Here is a 23597-nt window from a genome sequence, read left to right as displayed (position 1 = left end):
TCAGTGTGCTGCAAATATCTGTGCTCAGTGTGCTGCAAGTGCAAATATCTACGTTCTCTGCCTGAAAAACGCTCCATATCTGACTGTGCTCAGTGTGCTGCAAATATCTGTGCTCAGTGTGCTAATTGCTTTATTGTGGGGACTGGGGACCAGCAGTATTATATAGTAGGAGGACAGTGCAGAGTTTTGCTGACCAGTGACCACCAGTATTATACGTTCCCTGCCTGAAAAACGCTCCATATCTGTGCTGCATTGTAGTATATAGTAGGACAGTGCAGAATTTTGCTGACCACCAGTATAACTATATATATATATATATATATATATATATATAGCAGTACGGTACAGTAGTCCACTGCTCTACCTACCTCTGTGTCGTCAAGTATACTATTCATGCATACCTGTGGTGCATTTCAGTTTTGCACAGTTAGCTGACCACCAGTATATATATACTATATAGCAGTACGGTACAGAAGGCCACTGCTCTACCTACCTCTGTGTCGTCAAGTATACTATCCATCCATACCTGTGGTGCATTTCAGTTTTGCACAGTTTGCTGGTCACCAGTATATACTATATAGCAGTACGGTACAGAAGGCACTGCTCTACCTACCTCTGTGTCGTCAAGTATACTATCCATCCATACCTGTGGTGCATTTCAGTTGTGCGTAGTATATATAGTAGTAGGCCATTGCTATTGATATATTACTGGCATATAATTCCACACATTAAAAAATGGAGAACAAAAATGTGGAGGGTAAAAGAGGGAAAGATCAAAATCCACTTCCACCTAGTGCTGAAGCTGCTGCCACTAGTCATGGCCGAGACGATGAAATGCCATCAACGTCGTCTGCCAAGGCCGATGCCCAATGTCATAGTAGAGAGCATGTAAAATCCAAAAAAATAAAGCTTAGTAAAATGACCCAAAAATCTAAATCAAAATCGTCTGAGGAAAAGCGTAAACTTGCCAATGTGCCATTTACGACACGGAGTGGCAAGGAACGGCTGAGGCCCTGGCCTATGTTCAAGGCTAGTGGTTCAGCTTCACCTGAGGATGGAAGCACTCATCCTCCTGCTAGAAAAATTAAAAGACTTAAGCTGGCAAAAGCACAGCAAAGAACTGTGCATTCTTCTAAATCACAAATCCCCAAGGAGAGTCCAATTGTGTCGGTTGCGATGCCTAACCTTCCCAACACTGGATGGGAAGAGGATGCGCCTTCCACCATTTGCACGCCCCCTGCAAGTGCTGGAAGGAGCACCCGCAGTCCAGTTCTTGATAGTCAAATTGAAGATGTCACTGTTGAAGTACACCAGGATGAGGATATGGGTGTTGCTGGCGCTGGGGAGGAAATTGACGAGGATTCTGATGGTGAGGTGGTTTGTTTTAAGGTCAGGCACCCGGGGAGACACCTGTTGTCCGTGGGACAAATATTGCCATTGACATGCCTGGTCAAAATACAAAAAAAAAACACCTCTTCGGTGTGGAATTATTTCAACAGAAATGCGGACAACTGGTGTCAAGCCATGTGTTGCCTTTGTCAAGCTGTAATAAGTAGGGGTAAGGACGTTAACCACCTAGGAACATCCTCCCTTATACGTCACCTGGACCGCATTCATCAGAAGTCAGTGACAAGTTCAAAAACTTTGGATGACAGCGGAAGCAGTCCACTGACCACTAAATCCCTTCCTCTTGTAACCAAGCTCCTGCAAACCACACCACCAACTCCCTCAGTGTCAATTTCCTCCATACACAGGAAAGCCAATAGTCCTGCAGGCCATGTCACTGTCAAGTCTGACGAGTCCTCTCCTGCCTGGGATTCCTCTGATGCATCCTTGAGTGTAACGCCTACTGCTGCTGTTGTTGCCTACTGGGAGTCGATCGGCATCCCAGAGGGGAAGTAGGAAGACCACTTGTACTACTTCCAGTAAGCAATTGACTGTCCAACAGTCCTTTGCGAGGAAGATGAAATATCACAGCAGTCATCCTGCTGCAAAGCGGATAAATCACGCCTTGGCAGCCTGGATGGTGAGAACCGTGTTTCCGGTATCCACCGTTAATTCACAGGGAACTAGAGACTTGATTGAGGTACTGTGTCCCCGGTACCAAATACCATCTAGATTCCATTTCTCTAGGCAGGCGATACTGAAAATGTACACAGACGTCAGAAAAAGAGTCACCAGTGTCCTAAAAAATGCAGTTGTACCCAATGTCCACTTAACCACGGACATGTGGACAAGTGGAGCAGGGCAGACTCAGGACTATATGACTGTGACAGCCCACTGGGTAGATGTATTGCCTCCCGCAGCAAGAACAGCAGCGGCGGCACCAGTAGCAGCATCTCGCAAACGCCAACTCGTTCCTAGGCAGGCTACGCTTTGTATCACCGCTTTCCATAAGAGGCACACAGCTGACAACCTCTTACGGAAACTGAGGATCATCGTCGCAGATTGGCTTACCCCAATTGGACTCTCCAGGGGATTTGTGACATCGGACAACGCCACCAATATTGTGCGTGCATTACATCTGGGCAAATTCCAGCACGTCCCATGTTTTGCACATACATTGAATTTGGTTGTGCAGAATTATTTAAAAAATGACAGGGGCGTGCAAGAGATGCTTTCGGTGGCCCGAAGAATTGCGGGCCACTTTCGGCATTCAGCCACTGCGTGCCGAAGACTGGAGCACCAGCAAACAGTCCTGAACCTGCCCTGCCATCATCTGAAGCAAGAGGTGGTAACGAGGTGGAATTCAACCCTCTATATGCTTCAGAGGATGGAGGAGCAGCAAAAGGCCATTCAAGCCTATACATCTGCCTACAATATAGGCAAAGGAGGGGGAATGCACCTGACTCAAGCGCAGTGGAGAATGATTTCAACGTTGTGCAAGGTTCTGCAACCCTTTGAACTTGCCACACGTGAAGTCAGTTCAGACACTGCCAGCATGAGTCAGGTCATTCCCCTCATCAGGCTTTTGCAGAAGAAGCTGGAGACATTGAAGGAGGAGCTAAAACAGAGCGATTCCGCTAGGCATGTGGGACTTGTGGATGGAGCCCTTAATTCGCTTAACCAGGATTCACGGGTGGTCAATCTGTTGAAATCAGAGCACTACATTTTGGCAACTGTGCTCGATCCTAGATTTAAAACCTACGTTGTATCTCTCTTTCCGGCAGACACAAGTCTGCAGAGGTTCAAAGACCTGCTGGTGAGAAAATTGTCAAGTCAAGCGGAATGTGACCCGTCAACAGCACCTCCTTCACATTCTCCAGCAACTGGGGGTGCGAGGAAAAGGATAAGAATTCCGAGCCCACCCGCTGGCGGTGATGCAGGGCAGTCTGGAGCGAGTGCTGACATCTGGTCCGGACTGAAGGACCTGCCAACGATTACTGACATGTCGTCTACTGTCACTGCATATGATTCTGTCACCATTGAAAGAATGGTGGAGGATTATATGAGTGACCGCATCCAAGTAGGCACGTCAGACAGTCCGTACGTATACTGGCAGGAAAAAGAGGCAATTTGGAGGCCCTTGCACAAACTGGCTTTATTTTACCTAAGTTGCCCCCCCTCCAGTGTGTACTCCGAAAAAGTGTTTAGTGCAGCCGGTCACCTTGTCAGCAATCAGCGTACGAGGTTACTTCCAGAAAATGTGGAGAAGATGATGTTCATCAAAATGAATTATAATTAATTCCTCCGTGGAGACATTCACCAGCAATTGCCTCCAGAAAGTACACAGGGACCTGAGATGGTGGATTCCAGTGGGGACGAATTAATAATCTGTGAGGAGGGGGATGTACACAGTGAAAGGGGTGAGGAATCGGACTATGAGGAGGAGGTGGACATCTTGCCTCTGTAGAGCCAGTTTGTGCAAGGAGAGATTGATTGCTTCTTTTTTGGTGGGGGCCCAAACCAACCAGTCATTTCAGCCACAGTCGTGATTTAGAAGAACGCACAGTTCTTTGCTGTGCTTTTGACATCTTTACTCTTTTCAGTTTTCTAGCTGGAGGATGAGTGCTTCCATTCTCATGTGAAGCTGAACCACTAGCCATGAACATAGGCCAGGGCCTCAGCCGTTCCTTGCCACTCCGTGTCGTAAATGGCATATTGGCAAGTTTACGCTTCTCCTCGGACACTTTTAATTTAGATTTTTGGGTAATTTTACTGAACTTTTGTTTTTTGGATTTTACATGCTCTCTACTATAACATTGGGCATCGGCCTTGGCAGACGACGTTGATGACATTGAATTGTCTCTGCCATGACTAGTGGCAGCAGCTTCAGCACTAGGTGGAAGTGGATCTTGATCTCTCCCTATTTCATCCTCCACATTTTTGTTCTCCATTTTTAATGTGTGGAATTATATGCCAGTAATATTATATCAATAGCAATGGCCTACTGTACTGTACAACTATATACTGTTGGTCACCAAAATGCTGCACTGCACTACTATATATACTGCTCACAACAATGCAGCACAGATATGGATACTTGCAGTGACACGGAGCTGCAAGATACAGCAATGGACTACTGTACTGTACAACTATACTGGTGGTCACCAAAATGCTGTACTGTACTACTATATATAGTATATACTGGTCACACAACAATACAGCAGATATTGAGCACTGATGATCAGGATATTGTCTAGAACTGAGTCTGACACGGAGCTGCAAGATACAGCAATGGCCTACTGTACTGTACTACTATAATTATATACTGGTGGTCCCCACAATGCAGCACACTGAGCACAGATATTTGCAGCACACTGAGCACAGATATGGAGCTTTTCAGGCAGAGAATGTAGATATTTGCAGCACACTGAGCACAGATATGGAGCGTTTTCAGGCAGAGAACACAGATATTTGCAGCACAGTGAGCACAGATATTTGCAGCACACTGAGCAGAGATACGGAGCTTTTGAGTGAGAGAACGTAGCCACGTCCTCTCCGTTCAATCTCCAATGCACGAGTGAAAATGGCGGCAACGCGCGGCTCTTTATATGGAATGTGAATCTCGCGAGAATCCGACAGCGGGATGATGACGTTCGGCCTCGTTCGGGTTAACCAAGCAAGGCGGGAAGATTTGAGGCTGCCTCGGACCCGTGTAAAATAGGTGAAGTTTGGATTAACGAACCGAACCCGCTCATCTCTAATATATATATATATATATATATATATATGTATACACACTGCTCAAAAAAATAAAGGGAACACTTAAACAACACAATGTAACTCCAAGTCAATCACACTTCTGTGAAATCAAACTGTCCACTTAGGAAGCAACTCTGATTGACAATCAATTTCACATGCTGTTGTGCAAATGGAATAGACAACAGGTGGAAATTATAGGCAATTAGCAAGACACCCCCAATAAAGGAGTTGTTCTGCATGTGGTGACCACAGACCACTTCTCAGCTCCTATGCTTCTGGCTGATGTTTTGGTCACTTTTGAAAGCTGGCGGTGCTTTCACTCTAGTGGTAGCATGAGACGGAGTCTACAACCCACACAAGTGGCTCAGGTAGTGCAGCTCATCCAGGATGGCACATCAATGCGAGCTGTGGCAAGAAGGTTTGCTGTGTCTGTCAGCGTAGTGTCCAGAGCATGGAGGCGCTACCAGGAGACAGGCCAGTACATCAGGAGAAGTGGAGGAGGCCGTAGGAGGGCAACAACCCAGCAGCAGGACCGCTACCTCCGCCTTTGTGCAAGGAGGAACAGGAGGAGCACTGCCAGAGCCCTGCAAAATGACCTCCAGCAAGCCACAAATGTGCATGTGTCTACTCAAACGATCAGAAACAGGATCCATGAGGGTGGTATGAGGGCCCGACGTCCACAGGTGGGGGTTGTGCTTACAGCCCAACACCGTGCAGGACGTTTGGCATTTGCCAGAGAACACCAAGATTGGAAAATTCGCCACTGGCGCCCTGTGCTCTTCACAGATGAAAGCAGGTTCTCACTGAGCACATGTTACAGACGTGACAGAGTCTGGAGACGCCAAGGAGAACGTTCTGCTGCCTGCAACATCCTCCAGCATGACCGGTTTGGCAGTGGGTCAGTAATGGTGTGGGGTGGCATTTCTTTGGGGGGCCGCACAGCCCTCCATGTGCTCGCCAGAGGTAAACTGACTGCCATTAGGTACCGAGATGAGATCCTCAGACCCCTTGTGAGACCATATGCTGGTGCGGTTGGCCCTGGGTTCCTCCTAATGCAAGACAATGCTAGATCTCATGTGGCTGGAGTGTGTCAGCAGTTCCTGCAAGACGAAGGCATTGATGCTATGGAGTGGCCCGCCCGTTCCACAGACCTGAATCCAATTGAGCACATCTGAGACATCATGTCTCGCTCCATCCACCAATGCCACGTTGCACCACAGACTGTCCAGGAGTTGGCGGATGCTTAAGTCCAGGTCTGGGAGGAGATCCCTCAGGAGACCATCCGCCACCTCATCAGGAGCATGCCCAGGCATTGTAGGGAGGTCATACAGGCACGTGGAGGCCACACACACTACTGAGCCTCATTTTGACTTGTTTTAAGGACATTACAGCAAAGTTGGATCAGCCTGTAGTGTGTTTTTGCCCTTTAATTTTGAGTGTGACTCCAAATCCAGACCTCCATGGGTTAATAAATTTGATTTCCATTGATAATTTTTGTGTGATTTTATTGTCAGCACATTCAATTATGTAAAGAACAAAGGGGCAGATGTATTAACCTGGAGACGGCATAAAGAAGTGATAAACCAGTGATATGTGCAAGGTGATAAAGGAACCAGCCAATCAGCTCCAATATGTAAATTAACAGTTAGGATCTGATTGGCTGGTGCCTTTATCACCTTGGACATATCACTGGTTTATCACTTCCTTATGCGTTCTCCAGGTTAATACATTTGCCCCAAAGTATTTAATAAGAATATTTCATTTATTCAGATCTAGGATGTGTTATTTTAGTGTTCCCTTTATCTTTTTGAGCATTGTATAATCCTGGCACTCAGCAAAAATTTGAAATTGGCCTCAGTGTCCTATACAATTTCCAACACACCAGCTAGTGTGTATACATAGGCAGAAAGAATGGTCAATGTTCGTCACTGAAGGATTTGTGACTTTGTTTACACTTTAAAAGTACATGAGTGTTGTCCCTTTTCTCTGTATATGTATAATGATGTAATTCACCCCAGCCCACATAGTGGCCACCTGTATCTCCCCTCCGCAAGGTGGTGGTGGGGTTTGCAGGTAAGGGGGCACTAGGCTGAAGCTTTGCCTAGGCTGCAGAGAGAACTTGAACCAGCCCGGTTTTGCAGGGCCTGTATGGGGCAACAAATTTATGTTTAAGTTTTACACAAAAGAGAACAAAACTGTGATGAGGGAACAACGCTTTCATCACACATACTCAATACGTTGCTATTACTTTCCTGGCATAAAAGAGGACTACATGGAAAAATAGGATTTTAATTACCTGCTGGTAAATCCTTTTCTCGTAGTCCGTAGAGGATGCTGGGGTCCATTTTAGTACCATGGGGTATAGACTGTTCCACAGGAGCCTTCGGCACCTCAAGACTTTTCAACAGTGTGAATTGGCTCCTCCCTCTATGCCCCTCCTCCAAACCTCAGTATAGGAACTGTGCCTGAGGAGACGGACATTCTCGAGAGAGGAATTAGTATTAAACTTGTGGCGAGATTCACACCAGCTCACACCATCCATAAACAACATGTCGGCTAACTTGGACTTTAACATAAGTCATGACAACCAGCATGCATAACGCAACAGCTATTAACAACTGAACACATGAAACAATGTGCAAAAAGATAAACGTAATCAGCAGGAAAAATGAGCACTGGGCGGCAGGTATTTAAAATCCTATTTTCTCTTACGTCCTAGAGGATGCTGGGGTCCATTTTTGTACCATGGGGATATACCAAAACTCCCAGTACGGACGGGAAAGTGCTAATGTTCCTGCAGAACTGACTGACCAAATTGAAGGTTGTCACCAGCCAAGGTGTCAAACTTATAAAATGTATCAAATGTGTTTGCACCCAACGAAGTAGCAGCTCGGCAGATTTGCAAAGCCGAGACCCCCCGGGCAGCCGCCCAGGACGAACCCACTTTCCTTGTAGTGGGCTTTTACCGAAGTCGGTAATGGCAATCCTGCCGTGGAATGAGCGTGCTGAATAGTACCCCTGATCCAGCGCGCAATAGTCTGCTTAGAAGCAGGACCCCCAATCTTGTTGGGGTCATAGAGTACAAACGGAGATTCTGTTTTCCTTATCCGAGCCGTTCTTGCAACATAAGTCCTCAGCGCTCTGACGACATCCAAGCACCTTGAGACGGCTGAGGTGTCAGAAGCTACTGGCACCACCATTGGTTGGTTGATATGAAAAGAAGACGGAACTTTCGGAAGAAAGTGCTGACGTGTTCTCAGTTCAGCCCTATCTTCATGAAATATCAAATAAGGACTCTGTGACAAAGCTCCTAACTCAGACACTCGTCTGCCTGAAGCCAAGTCCAACAGCATGACCACTTTTCAAGTGAGAACTTTAACTCCACCTCTTGCAGAGGCTCAAAACAGTCCGATTTAAGGAACTGCAACACCACATTAAGATCCCATGGAGCCGCAGGAGGCACAAAGGGAGGTTGGATGCGCAGAACCCCTTTCACGAACGTCTGGACCTCAGGAAGAGAAGTCAATTGTTTCTGAAAGAAAACCAACAATGCCGAAATCTGAACCTTGATAGATCCTAATCTCAATCAAGCATCCACACCTGCCTGTAGAAATAGGAGAAGTCGTCCTAATTGATACTCCACCGCAGGAGACTTCTTGGTTACACACCAAGATAATATATTTTATCCAAATACGATGGTAATGTTTGGACGTTACCCCTTTCCTGGCCAAAATAAGTGTGGGAATAACTTCATTGGGAATACCCTTATGGGCTAGGATCTGGCGCTCAACAGCCATACCGTCAAACGCAACCGCGGTAAGTCCTGATAAACTAATGGCCCCTGCTGAAACAGGTCCTCGCGAAGAGGAAGAGGCCGAGGATCTTCCATTAATAACTCTTGAAGATCTTGATACCAAGCCCTCCTTGGTCAGTCCGGAGCAATGAGTATTGCATGAACTCCTGTTCTTCTGATGATCTTGAGAACTTTTGGAGTAAGTGGAAATGGAGGGAACAGATACACCGACTGAAACACCCACTGGGTCACCAGTGCATCTATCGCTATTGCTTGTAGGTCTCTTGACCTGGAACAATATTTCTGAAGCTTCTTGTTGCGGCGTGATGCCATCATATCCACTTGAGGAACACCCCAACAACTTGCCACCTCCGCAAAGACTTCTTGGTGGAGGCCCCATTTTCCTGGATGGAGATCGTGTCTGCTGAAGAAGTCTGCTTCCCAGTTGTCCACTCCCGGAATGAAAATTGCCGACACAGAGCTTTTGCATGTCTTTCTGCCCAGAGGAGTATCTTTGTCACCTCTGCCATTGTTGCTCTGCTTTTTGTTCCGCCTCGACGGTTTATGTAAGCTACTGCCGTTACATTGTATGACTGGATCTGTATCGGACAACCTTGAAGAAGGTGTGTCGCTTTATGAAGACTGTTGTACACGGCTCTCAACTCCAGAATGTTTATGTGAAGGCGAGTTTCTTAACTTGACCCTCTTCCTTGGAAGCTTTCGCCTTGCGTGACTGCTCCCCATCCTTGGAGACTTGCATCCATGGTCACCAGGATCCAGGCCTGAATCCCGAACCTGCGTCCCTCCAGGAGGTAAGAAATTTGTAGCCACCACAGGAGCGAAATTCTGGCTTTCGCTGACAAGATTATCGTTTGATGCATGTGGAGATGCGACCCTGACCACTTGTCCAGAAGGTCCCACTGGAAGACCCTGGCATGGAAACGGCCGTATTGTAGCGCATCGTAAACTGCTACCATTTTCCCCAACAGGCGAATGCACTGATGAATTGATACTGTTCTTGGTCTCAAACGTTGTTTGACCATGCTCTGGATGTCCTGAGCCTTTTTCACCGGTAGAAATACTCTCTGTATCTCGATGTCCAGTATCATTCCCAAAAATGATAATCTCATTGTCGGTTCGAACTGCGATTTTGGAAAGTTGATGAACCAACCGTGCTGTTGAAGCACCTTCGGGGACAATGCTATGTTCTGGAGTAGCTTGTCCCTGGATCTCGCTTTTATGAGGAGATCGTCCAATTATGGAATTATGTTGACTCCTTGTTTGCGAAGGGGAACCATCATCTCCGCCATCACCTTGGTGAATATTCTCGGAGCCGTGAAGAGCCCGAACGGTAATGTCTGGAATTGGTAGTGGCAATCCTGAACCGCAAACCTCAGGTATGCTTGATGTGGCGGGCAAATGGGGACATGCAAGTAAGCATCCTTGATGTCCACAGACACCAGAAATTCCTTTTCTTCCAAGCTGGAAATCACCGCTCTCAAGGAATCCATCTTGAATTTGAACCTTTTCAAATAAAGATTCAGAGATTTTAGGTTTAAAATCGGTCTGACCAAGCCATCTGGCTTCGGTACCACAAACAGGCTTGAATAAAAACCTTGGTTTCTTTGTTCGGCAGCAACCAAGGCAATTATTTTGTCATGACATAATTTGTGTATTGCGTTCAGGACATTTGTGCCATCCTGATCAGAAACTGGCAAGGCTGATTTGAAAAAATCGGCATGGCGGAAGGTCCTGAAATTCCAACCTGTAACCTTGCGATACTATCTGTAATATCCAAGGGTCCAGGTCTGAGTGAAGCCAGACCTGGCTGAAATATAAAAGACGTGCCACCACCCATTCGCACTCCCGCAGAGGAGCCCCAGCGTCATGCTGTGGCTTTTGTAGAAGTAGTTGCTGACTTCTGCTCCTGGGAGCTTGACGGTGTTGTAGATTTTCTACCTTTTCCTCTCCCTTTTCCTGTGACAAAAGGGGTACTCTTAGCCTTTTTGTACTTGTTGGGCCGTAAGGACTGCATAGTATAAGAATGATATACTTTTTTTTTTTTTTTTTTTAGCCGGTGTAGCTGCCGACGGCAGAAATGCTGACTTGCCAGATGTAGTAGTTGATATCATGGCATCTAGTTTCCAAAGAGGGCCTCACCATTGTAGGGGAGCGCCCAATATTTCTTTTGGATTCAGCATCAGCATTCCATTGGCGGATCCAGAGCGCCCTGCGTCTGAAATCGCCATAGTAGTGTTCCTTGAGCCCAGTATGCCCATGTCCTTCACAGCCTCAACCAAGTAACCTGCAGAATCTTTGCATCAACCTAGAATTTGCATCATATCTTTATCGACCGTGTCAATATTAACAATTAAATTGTCTGCCCACTTTTCCACTGCGTTACCTACCCATGCAGAAGCAATCGCGGGCCTGAGTAACGTACCCGTAGCAACATAGATGGACTTTAAAGTTGTCTCTAATTTGCGGTCAGCAGGTTCTTTTAATGAAGCTGACTCTGGGGCAGGTCAAATTATTTTCTTTGACAACCTAGAGACTGAGGTGTCTATCATTGGGGGTGACTCCCACTTACGCCTATCCTCTTCAGGGAAAGGGTACGCTATCCTTAGACGGAGGAAAAGTTACCACCTGTTTTTTATTTAATTTAAGATAATCTTTTTCCTCAGGTGGAGGTGTTGTATCAGGAAATTCCAACACCTCTTTTATAGTGACTATCATACATTGAATGCTCTTAGACAGTTTGGGATCTACCCCCCTCAAATCTTCAGTGTCGACTTTAGTGTCGGAATTTGTGTCAGTGTCCCTTTGCATAATTTGGGTCAGAGACCTTTTCTGGGAACAGGAGGGGTCCCGAGTCGGTGACGTGGAGGAATCAGCAAACAGAGCATCCTCCACAGACTGTCTTGCTTTGTCTGTTGTTCAGACTCAGAGAATTTACATATTACTCTGCAGCTTTCACACCCACACAGGCTCAGAACACTCTTGTGGTTCCAAAATGGTTTCCTCTGGGGAAGAACTTTCTCTAGACCTGTTACACACGTGTTCAGTCACACCACTCACACACACATACAGGGGAGCTATTGGGGACAGATCTACCTAAAGTCTGTCAGAGAGACCCACAGGGGATTGCCAGTCCATACCACGCGCCCTATATGTATTACATACAATGAATATACATATATACCAAAACAGCGCTTTTTATCCAATGTGAAGCCCGCAGACTTCAATAAATTATGCGCTCCCCTCCCCTTCTATAACACCCTGGTACTTGTATCAGCGATGTGCGAGGAGAAGCAGCTTGTAGGATCAGCGTTCCGGCATCTCTGTGAGGAGAAAATGGCGCCAAATGAGTGTTACAAGCAATTCTGAGGGGAAGCCCCGCCCCCTGTAATGGCGCGGTTCAGCCACAGTAATATTTATACTGGCGGGGGTAGTGTACATCAGCGGCTCACATGCATGTACATTTTGCCAGTGAGAGTAAGGATTTATCATGTTCCTCAGAGCGCCCCCCCCCCCCCACGTGCCCTGCACCCTGTGCTGAGAGACATGTTGCTGCGCATGCGCAGCGTCCCGCGCTGCGCTGGTACCTTTATGCCGCCATGATGACCGGAGGGCCCCTCTCTGCAGGTCTCCGGTTAATACTCACCAGCCTTCTGACTTCTGGCTCTGTTAGGGGGTGACGGCAGTGCTGTGGGAGTGAGCAGCAGCCAGGCAAGGGCTGTGTTCAGTACCCTTCAGGAGCTAATAGTGTCCTGTCAGCGGAAGCAGAGCCATTAAACTAACTGAGAAGTTGGTTCCTACTCCTACAGCCGGCGTCCCTGACTGATGCTAGAGGTCAAAATTGACCCCTAGTGTCAGTGCAGCGCTGCTATGGGAGAGACGTCATGACGTCTCTCCCATAGAGAGGAGCCGGCGCCCGGAGACAGCAGAAGCAGCGGTCCAGAAACAGGAGCGGGGCTGGTAAGTATAGTTTTTTTTTCTTTTAGGGTTTGAAAGCGTTGCTACTACTGGGGGCACTACAACAGGGGGCACAGCTACTGGGGGCAGATCTACAGGGGGCACAGCTGCTGGGGGCACAACTACTGTGGGCACAGCTACTGGGGCAAATCTACAGGGGGGCACAACTAATGGGGGCAAATCAACTGGGGTGCACAACTACTTGGGGAAAATCTGGGGGCACAGCTACTGGGGGCATAACTGTGGCCACGCCCCTAATTTTCACAAACTGTTTTGCCGTGGCGCCAGTGGAAACTTTCGCACTGGGCGCCGCAAGGTGTAGAACCGGCCCTGGTCTTAACAGCATTGTAGTCCCTGGGAAAAGCAATCCACTGGGACCCCACCTATTATCATGAATAAATTCAAATAATAATTTACTCTCCTCATGCTTCCATACAGTTAATGGCTATAATCACTTTAATTGGTGGATAACGCCACCCACCCACCAATCAGCATTCACTGTCTGGCTGCAGCCTGGAAGGAAGGTAGAAAATGCTAAACTTTGATTGGTGAATAGCTCCAGCTAAGCGTGTAGGTACCATAGGTGCAGGAAGAGCAGCTGCTATGGGGCCTACAGCTGAGAGGGGCCCACCTTCCCTGTCACAGTTAGATGTGTTTTATATAATTTTTTTCACCATTGGGTGATACATAGGGGCCCTTACAAACTTTTTCCTTGGAGGCTTATATTATATCTAGGTATGACTGTGGACCTGCTCATTGTAATGTGGTATTAAATAAATTGGAGGCAATATATGACATAACGTGACTTGTGGGTAATGTATTGCATAATGTGTTCTGGCACCCCTGCAATGAGAAATAATGTGATCTAGGGCACTACTATGGTTTGTAAAATAAACTATTGCTCTATTATAGGGCTTAACATTAACTACTATGGCTCAGAAAATGATGTAGGGCTCTATTTTGGTGCATAAAATTAATAACTGCTGCAGGGAGTTGTCTCTCTAGATGCATTAAGACAGGGGCTCACAGGCAGATTAATGGGAGGGAGGGCGGAGGACATACTGTACCCTGGGCCCCCTTCGTCAAGGGACAGCCCCTCCCCCCCCCGGAAAGAGGACACTGACATCACTAGCTTTCCCTCTTATGCAGCAGCAGAACCAGGCAGCCAGAATGTGAGCAGGATAGTATGCAGTGTAGCCAGGCAGAGACAGAGGCGTATCAGGTTTTATGAGCTATCTATGGAGTTTTCCGACCAGAGGAGAGCTAGTAAGGGAAGAGAGCTGTAAGTGACATAGGGATCCACTGAGTGTCTGCGTCCTGTGTAACCTATTATCTAATGAGGGTCTAGAAAGAGACCTCCTGAGTCCTGTCCCAGCGTGTAAGTAGTACAGAGGTTGCTGCTATCCCTGCATGTGACAAGATAAATTATAGATTTTATTTTTCTATGTGTATTTTAAGGTTGTTTAAATTGTCTTTCCACTACAAGAAAATTAGGTAGAGATATAAACAGTACTCAGGCACTATTAAAGTAATAGTTTACATCTTATATAAACCATTGGTTTCAATTAAATATACACAATCCATACATCCCAACATGACCCATTCCAGGAGTGACAAAATGCTCTATACTTGGACTTCCTTCTTAATTTATGACAGCAATCACCTTTCTTATAGTGATGAGCGGGTTCGGTTCCTCGGAAACCGAACCCCCTCGAACTTCACCAATTTTACACGGGTCCGAGGCATACTCAGATTTCCCCGTATGGCTCGGTTAACCCGAGCGCGCCCGAACGTCATCATCCCGCTGTCGGATTCTCGCGAGATTCGGATTCTATATAAGCAGCCGAGCAATGCCGCCATTTTCACTCGTGCATTGGAAATGTTAGGGAGAGGACGTGGCTGGCGTCCTCTCCGTTTATTAATTTTGATGCAAAAATATTTGTGCTTATTCCTTAATTGTGGGGACTGGGGAGCAGCTGTATTATATAGGAGTATAGTGCGGAGTTTTGCTGACAGTGACCACCAGTATACGTTGTCTGCCTGAAAAACACTTCATATCTGTGCTCAGTGTGCTGCATATATCTGTGCTCACACTGCTTTATTGTGGGCACTGGGGACCACCAGTATATTATATAGGAGGAGTACAGTGCAGAGTTTTGCTGACCAGTGACCACCAGTATACGTTGTCTGCCTGAAAAACACTCCATATCTGTGCTCAGTGTGCTGCATATATCTGTGCTCACACTGCTTTATTGTGGGCACTGGGGACCACCAGTATATTATATAGGAGGAGTACAGTGCAGAGTTTTGCTGACCAGTGACCACCAGTATACGTTATCTGCCTGAAAAACACTCCATATCTGTGCTCAGTGTGCTGCATATATCTGTGCTCACACTGCTTTATTGTGGGCACTGGGGACCACCAGTATATTATATAGGAGGAGTACAGTGCAGAGTTTTGCTGACCAGTGACCACCAGTATACGTTGTCTGCCTGAAAAACACTCCATATCTGTGCTCAGTGTGCTGCATATATCTGTGCTCACACTGCTTTATTGTGGGCACTGGGGACCACCAGTATATTATATAGGAGGAGTATAGTGCAGAGTTTTGCTGACCAGTGACCACCAGTATACGTTGTCTGCCTGAAAAACACTCCATATCTGTGCTCAGTGTGCTGCATATATCTGTGCTCACACTGCTTTATTGTGGGCACTGGGGACCACCAGTATATTATATAGGAGGAGTACAGTGCAGAGTTTTGCTGACAGTGACCACCAGTATATATAGCAGTACGGTACGGAAGGCCACTGCTCTACCTACCTCTGTGTCGTCAAGTATACTATCCATCCATACCTGTGGTGCATTTCAGTTGTGCGCAGTATATATAGTAGTAGGCCATTGCTATTGATACTGGCATATAATTCCACACATTAAAAAATGGAGAACAAAAATGTGGAGGTTAAAATAGGGTAAGATCAAGATCCACTTCTACCTCGTGCTGAAGCTGCTGCCACTAGTCATGGCTGAGACGATGAAATGCCATCAACGTCGTCTGCCAAGGCCGATGCCTAATGTCATAGTACAGAGCATGTACAATCCAAAAAACAAAAGTTCAGTAAAATGACCCAAAAATCAAAATTGAAAGCGTCTGATGAGAAGCGTAAACTTGCCAATATGCCATTTACGACACGGAGTGGCAAGGAACGGCTGAGGCCCTGGCCTATGTTCATGGCTAGTGGTTCAGATTCACATGAGGATGGAAGCACTCATCCTCTCGCTAGAAAACTGCAGTGCCACTCCTAGATGGGCCAGGTGTTTGTGTCGGCCACTTGTGTCGCTTAGCTTAGTCACACAGCGACCTTGGTGCGCCTCTTTTTTTTCTTTGCATCATGTGCTGTTTGGGGACTATTTTTTTGAAGTGCCATCCTGTCTGACACTGCAGTGCCACTCCTAGATGGGCCAAGTGTTTGTGTCGGCCACTTGTGTCGCTTAGCATAGCCATCCAGCGACCTTGGTGTAAATTTTAGGACTAAAAATAATATTGTGAGGTGTGAGGTGTTAAGAATAAACTGAAAATGAGTGGAAATTATGGTTATTGAGGTTAATAATACTATGGGATCAAAATGACCCCCAAATTCTATGATTTAAGCTGTTTTTGAGGGTTTTTTGTAAAAAAAACACGCAAATCCAAAACACACCCGAATCCTACAAAAAAAATTCAGGGAGGTTTTGCCAAAACGTGTCCGAATCCAAAACACGGCCTCGGAACCGAAACCAAAACCCGAAAAATTTCCGGTGCACATCACTAGTTTTAACATAGTTCCAGGAGGGAAACATTCTCCAAATGAAGAGAAGTATTAGAACACGAGGACAATCACTAAAACTGGAAGGAGGTGGGTTCAGAGGGAATTTGAGGAAATATTACTTCACAGAAAGGGCAGTGGACAAGTGGAATAGCCTCCCATCAGAGGTGGTAGAGGCTTTGACAGTAGAGGAAATTAAACATGCATGGGATAGACATAAGGCTATCCTTACAAAGTTTGAGGTCAAAATATGGTAAAAAAGGGGCAGACTAGATGGGTCAAGTGGTTCTTATTTGCCGTCAAACTCTATGTTTCTATGTTTAACCCATGGGGGTTTCTGCGGGACCACATACAGTACAGATCTTAGAGCCTGATGGGTTGTTTGCACTTGTAAACATCATAATAGGGAAAACACAGGCACTGGAGAACAATACAGTACATATGAAGGAGGGGGTTCAGTAATGAACTTACAGACGGAGGATGGAACACAATAAGGAGAAAACTAATATATGTACAGTATGTGAGTGTGTATATACACATGCAATTAAATATCCCACCAGACCCCATATGTAGATACAGTGTGTGTGTGTGTGTGTGTGTGTGTGTGTGTGTGTGTGTGTATGTATATATATATATATATATATATATATATATATATATATATATATTGGAGATGTGCACCGGAAATTTTTCGGGTTTTGGATTCGGTTCCGCGGCTGTGTTTTGAATTCGGACGCGTTTTGGCAAAACCTCCCTTAAAATATTTTGTCAGATTCGGGTGTGTTTTGGATTCGGGTGTTTTTTTTTCAAAACAGCTTAAATCATAGAATTTGTGGGTAATTTTGATCCTATAGTATTATTAACCTCAATAACCATAATTTACACTCATTTCCAGTCTATTCTGAACACCTCACAATATTATTTTTAGTCCTAAAATTTGCACCGAGGTCGCTGGATGACTATGCTAAGCGACCCAAGTGGACGGCACAAATACCAGGCCCATCTAGGAGTGGCACTGCAGTATCAGACAGGATGGCACTTAAAAAAATTGGCCCCAAACATCACATGATGCAAAGATAAATAAAAATAAAAAAGAGGTGTAAGATGGAATTGTTCTTGGGCCATCCCACCCACCCTTATGTTGTATAAACAGGATATGCACACTTTAACAAACCCATCATTTCAGCTACAGGGTCTGCCACACGACTGTGGCTGAAATGACTGGTTGGTTTGGGCCCCCACCAAAAAAGAAGCAATCAATCTCTCCTTGCACAAACTGGCTCTACAGAGGCAAGATGTCCACCTCCTCCTCATCGTCCGATTCCTCACCCCTTTCACTGTGTACATCCCCCTCCTCACAGAGTATTAATTCGTCCCCACTGGAATCCACCATCACAGGTCCCTGTGTACTTTCTGGAGGCAATTGCTGGTGAATGTCTCCACGGAGGAATTGATTATAATTCATTTTGATGAACATCATCTTCTCCACATTTTGTGGAAGTAACCTCGTACGCCGATCGCTGACAAGGTGACCGGCTGCACTAAACACTCTTTCGGAGTACACACTGGAGGGGGGGCAACTTAGGTAAAATAAAGCCAGTTTGTGCAAGGGCCTCCAAATTGCCTCTTTTTCCTGCCAGTATACGTACGGACTGTCTGACTTGGATGCGGTCACTCATATAATCCTCCACCATTCTTTCAATGGTGACAGAATCATATGCAGTGACAGTAGACGACATGTCAGTACTCGTTGGCAGGTCCTTCAGGCCGGACCAGATGTCAGCACTCGCTCCTGACTGCCATGCATCACCGCCAGCGGGTGGGCTCGGAATTCTTATCCTTTTCCTCGCAGCCCCAGTTGCGGGAGAATGTGAAGGAGGAGCTGTTGACGGGTCACGTTCCGCTTGACCTGACAATTTCCTCACCAGCAGATCTTTGAACCTCTGCAGACTTGTGTCTGCCGGAAAGAGAGATACAACGTAGGATTTAAGCCTAGGGGATTTGTGATTTAGAAGAACGCACAGTTCTTTGCTGTGCTTTTGCCATCTTAACTCTTTTCAGTTTTCTAGCTGGAGGATGAGTACTTCCATCCTCATGTGAAGCTGAACCACTAGCCATGAACATAGGCCAGGGCCTCAGCCGTTCCTTGCCACTCCGTGTCGTAAATGGCATATTGGCAAGTTTACGCTTCTCCTCGGACGCTTTTAATTTAGATTTTTGGGTCATTTTACTGAACTTTTGTTTTTTGGATTTTACATGCTCTCTACTATAACATTGGGCATCGGCCTTGGCAGACGACGTTGATGGCATTGAATTGTCTCTGCCATGACTAGTGGCAGCAGCTTCAGCACTAGGTGGAAGTGGATCTTGATCTCTCCCTATTTCATCCTCCACATTTTTGTTCTCCATTTTTAATGTGTGGAATTATATGCCAGTAATATTATATCAATAGCAATGGCCTACTGTACTGTACAACTATATACTGTTGGTCACCAAAATGCTGCACTGTACTACTATATATACTGCTCACAACAATGCAGCACAGATATGGATACTTGCAGTGACATGGAGCTGCAAGATACAGCAATGGACTACTGTACTGTACAACTATACTGGTGGTCACCAAAATGCTGCACTGTACTACTATATATAGTATATACTGGTCACACAACAATACAGCAGATATTGAGCACTGATGATCAGGATACTGTCTAGAACTGAGTCTGACACGGAGCTGCAAGATACAGCAATGGCCTACTGTACTGTACTACTATAATTATATACTGGTGGTCCCCACAATGCAGCACACTGAGCACAGATATTTGCAGCACACTGAGCACAGATATGGAGCTTTTCAGGCAGAGAACGTAGATATTTGCAGCACACTGAGCACAGATATGGAGCGTTTTCAGGCAGAGAACACAGATATTTGCAGCACACTGAGCACAGATATTTGCAGCACACTGAGCACAGATATTTGCAACACACTGAGCAGAGATACGGAGCTTTTGAGTGAGAGAACGTAGCCACGTCCTCTCCGTTCAATCTCCAATGCACGAGTGAAAATGGCGGCAACGCGCGGCTCTTTATATGGAATGTGAATCTCGCGAGAATCCGACAGCGGGATGATGACGTTTGGCCTCGTTCGGGTTAACCAAGCAAGGCGGGAAGATCTGAGGCTGCCTCGGACCCGTGTAAAATAGGAGAAGTTCGGATTAACGAACCGAACCCGCTCATCTCTAATATATATATATATATATATATATATATATGCACACAGGGGGGTGGGGGATATAGCGACCGTCGGTGTCTTAAAATAGTTCAATAAATATGGATCTAAAAAGTGTATCTAATAACGAGTAACCAGATCAGAAGGTGATTTAAAAAAGGGGGGGTGTTTATTTAGACACTAAAACAGATATTAATTACATATAGAGCTAAAATCTAAACAGCAGTTCTTCTTAAAAAATGGGATTTAAAACAACATACACAATGCTTTAAAATACCAGTTAAAATATGTTTAAAACTCTGTAAAACAATTTTAACTTAACTTGGTAAAAGGTCACTGCCAGGTAGCCCAACGCGTTTCGTCCTTAAGACTTCATCAAGGGGTAAAGGCAGAATGAGACTGGACTCCTATTTATACTGGTATTAATCACATAATGATTGTGACATCACTTCCTGTTAATTTAATCATCATATTGTGCAATAGGTTAAAAATTCATATATTAACAAATCTATTGTTTCAATTTACTGATATATGTATATACATTCACAAGGCATTGATTAGTGAGCAGATTAGGTGTTAAAAACGTATAAAATTGACTTGTAAAGGTGCTGGCGGTTCTTTGCCGCCCCACTTCCGGTTTTCGTCCGTCGCGTCACTTCCGCCCCACTTCCGGTGTGCGACTGCGCATGCGCCCGCGGCTGCGGGCGTGAGAGAACGAACAACACTATGACAAATGTTCTCTGCAAGTTCATTGCGGCGGCCATCTTTGGGTGGACTTGTTCAGAGTGAATCCTATTCAGGCAGCCATATTAGCGGGGACCAATGGTAGAGACATAAATTTCGGTTCTCCAGTAAAGTGCATGAAAATGAATAGAATAAACGGAGATTAGTCATTGTTGGTGTCAGTATAGTAACATAAGCTTGTTACAATAATAAATAAATATAAATATATGAATATATAGAGCATAAGATATATAAAAATATGTATATATAATTATATGCTTAAAACAATATAAAGTGCAAAGTGCAGACTAAGAGTGATAATAAATAGTGTTAAGTGCTTGTTATGACATTAGTTTATTAGGATGCAAATAGTGTGATATATTTATAGCGACATGCTCATGTAGGCTGTATTATCGTTAGTTTTGGTTTACAGTACCTGATCTTCCCAGATGGTCTCCCTAGTCTGGTACTGATCAGGCCCAACACTGCTTCGCTTCCAAGATCGGACGAGATTGGGCCTTTCCAGTGCGGTCTGACTGTAATATTCACTCTTTACCATACATGTGTCAATTTCAATATATCAATAAACGGTGATATTTATCAGGAAGAACTGTGGATGGGAATAGGGCAGGGGTGGGGGGGTGTGATGGGAATGGTGTGTGGGTGAGCGGGGAGGGGGGGGGGGGGGAGGGGTAGGTAGAGATGGGGTAGGGGTTACATATAGAAAGTATTAGGTGTAGGTGAAAAAGGTTTACTCTAGGTAGGGATCCAACCGTGATGATCCAGTAGTGTAGTTTTCACAGGAAGGGGGCGATTTCGTAATAGTCATTAAACCCCTTCGGATGGAGTGTTTGTAGTTGGAAGATCCAAAACATTTCTCTGCGTGAGAGTTTATTGGCCAGGTCGCCACCTCTTTCTCCCAGTTTCACAAGTTCAATTGCTTTAAAGGTTAATGCCTCCGGATTTGAGTTATGTACGAGATTGAAGTGTTTGGATACTGCATGATTTTCTATTCTATTCTTTATGTTGCGTACATGTTCCTGTATCCTTATTTTCAACGGTCTCTTGGTTTTACCTACATATTGTTTACCACAGTCACATTCTAATAAATAAATTACGGATTGTGTATTGCAGTTTATGAAGTCCTTAATTTTGTATTCCTCCTTCTTTTCTGCATCCGAGAATGTTTTCCTTACTGGATGTAGGTACCTGCAGATGTTGCACCGGCCACATTTATAGGAACCGGTGCATCTTGGCATTCTTGATTCTTGTTCCACTTCTTTACGTAGCATGCTGGGGGCCAGGATATCTTTAAGATTTTTGGATTTCCTGAAGATGATTTCGGGGCGTGGAGGTAGTATTTCTTTAAGAACCGGGTCCATTAATAGGATTCCCCAGTTGTTGTTGAGTGAGTCTCTGATGGTTTTCTCATGGCGATTGAAGGTGGTGATAAATGGAACAGATTCTTTCCTGATTTTTTGGGGTTTATATTCCAGCAGGGTCGATCTCTCCAGGGCCTTTGCTTTGAGTGCCGCTTCTTCCACGATGTTAGCCGGGTATTCTTTATTCATAAATCTTTCTTTATATTTCTCTATTTGGATGTCACTTTCTTCCTGGTTGCTGCAGTTCCTCTTTATTCTGTTAAATTGAGAGAAGGGAATGTTATTTTTCCACTTCTTCAGGTGGTTACTCTTATAATGCAGGTAGCTATTTGTGTCCACCTGTTTGATATAATTCTTCGTTTCGACTCTTCCGTCTTTTCCTGTTAAGATCACATCAAGGAACTCAATAAATTCTTTATTGAATTTAGAAGTAAAAATGAGATTCATCTCGTTGGTGCTCAGGAATTCCAGGAATTTGTAAAATTGTTCTTCAGTGCCATCCCAGACAATTAAAATGTCATCTATGTAACGACGATAAAAGATGATGTGTTTCTTAAAATCATGGTTACCATAGATAAAATACTTCTCCCAGCTACCCATAAAAAGATTGGCGAAACTCGGTGCAAAAATCGTACCCATTGCAGTCCCACAGCGTTGTAAATAAAATTGATCTAAAAACTTAAAATAGTTATGCTGAAGAATAAAATACATGATGTTACATAAAAAGTCTTTATGGATGGCTGTAAGCGAGGTGTCAATTTCCATATATTCTTTGCATGCTGTTACACCTTTCTTATGGTCTATGCAGGTATACAGTGATTGCACATCTATTGTTGCCCAGTTGTAGGTGTCTTTCCATTCAAAGTCCTTCAGGGAGTTTAGTACAGTTGTGGTGTCTTTTAAATACGAAGGTAGCTCCTTCACATAGGGTTTTAAAAAGACATCGACGTATTCTGATAGATTTGATGTGAGTGAGTCGATGCCTGCCACTATGGGCCTTCCGGGTGGATTAGTCAGGTTCTTATGGATTTTAGGCAGGAAATAAAAAATTGGGGTAGTGGGGTCTGTTTTCATTAAAAATTGGAATTCATCCTTTGTAATTATCTCGTTCCGTAGACCGTGTACTAAAAGTGTTCTTAGTTCTCCGACGAATGCGTCTTTGGGGTCGCCAGACAGTTTTGTATATGAGACATCATCCCCCAATAGTCTTAGTGCTTCATTCGTGTACTTCTCACGGTCCATGATAACCAGGCCCCCCCCTTTATCAGCTTGTTTTATGACAATTCCTTTATTTTTCTGCAGTTTTTTTAAAGCCTCGGTTTCCCGGTTGGTGATGTTCTTCTCTTTAATCTTCTCCATGTTGGTCTCACATAGGTCTTTCTTGACTAATTCATAAAAAATGCTTAGATTACTCCCCTTTGACTCCAAAGGATAAAATTTTGAGGTTGGTTTTAAACCTGATTTTGACTGGTTCTCATAGTTGCTGATCACAGCATCCTCTTTCCTCAGGAAATGTCTTTTAAGTGTTAGTTTTCTGATAAACTT

The 23597-nt window shown here is 45.0% G+C and overlaps 1 pseudogene; it reads right to left on the bottom strand.

Annotated features, from left to right (window-relative positions):
* Positions 1-21094: 21094 nt before the first annotated feature.
* Positions 21095-21214, bottom strand: LOC135051392 (5S ribosomal RNA; annotated as a pseudogene).
* Between the last annotated feature and the right edge of the window lie 2383 nt (positions 21215-23597).

Source organism: Pseudophryne corroboree, chromosome 2 (genome assembly GCF_028390025.1).
Source record: "Pseudophryne corroboree isolate aPseCor3 chromosome 2, aPseCor3.hap2, whole genome shotgun sequence".
In the NCBI taxonomy this organism is placed as follows: Eukaryota; Metazoa; Chordata; class Amphibia; order Anura; family Myobatrachidae; genus Pseudophryne; species Pseudophryne corroboree.
This window is presented reverse-complemented; position numbering and strand designations above follow the sequence as displayed.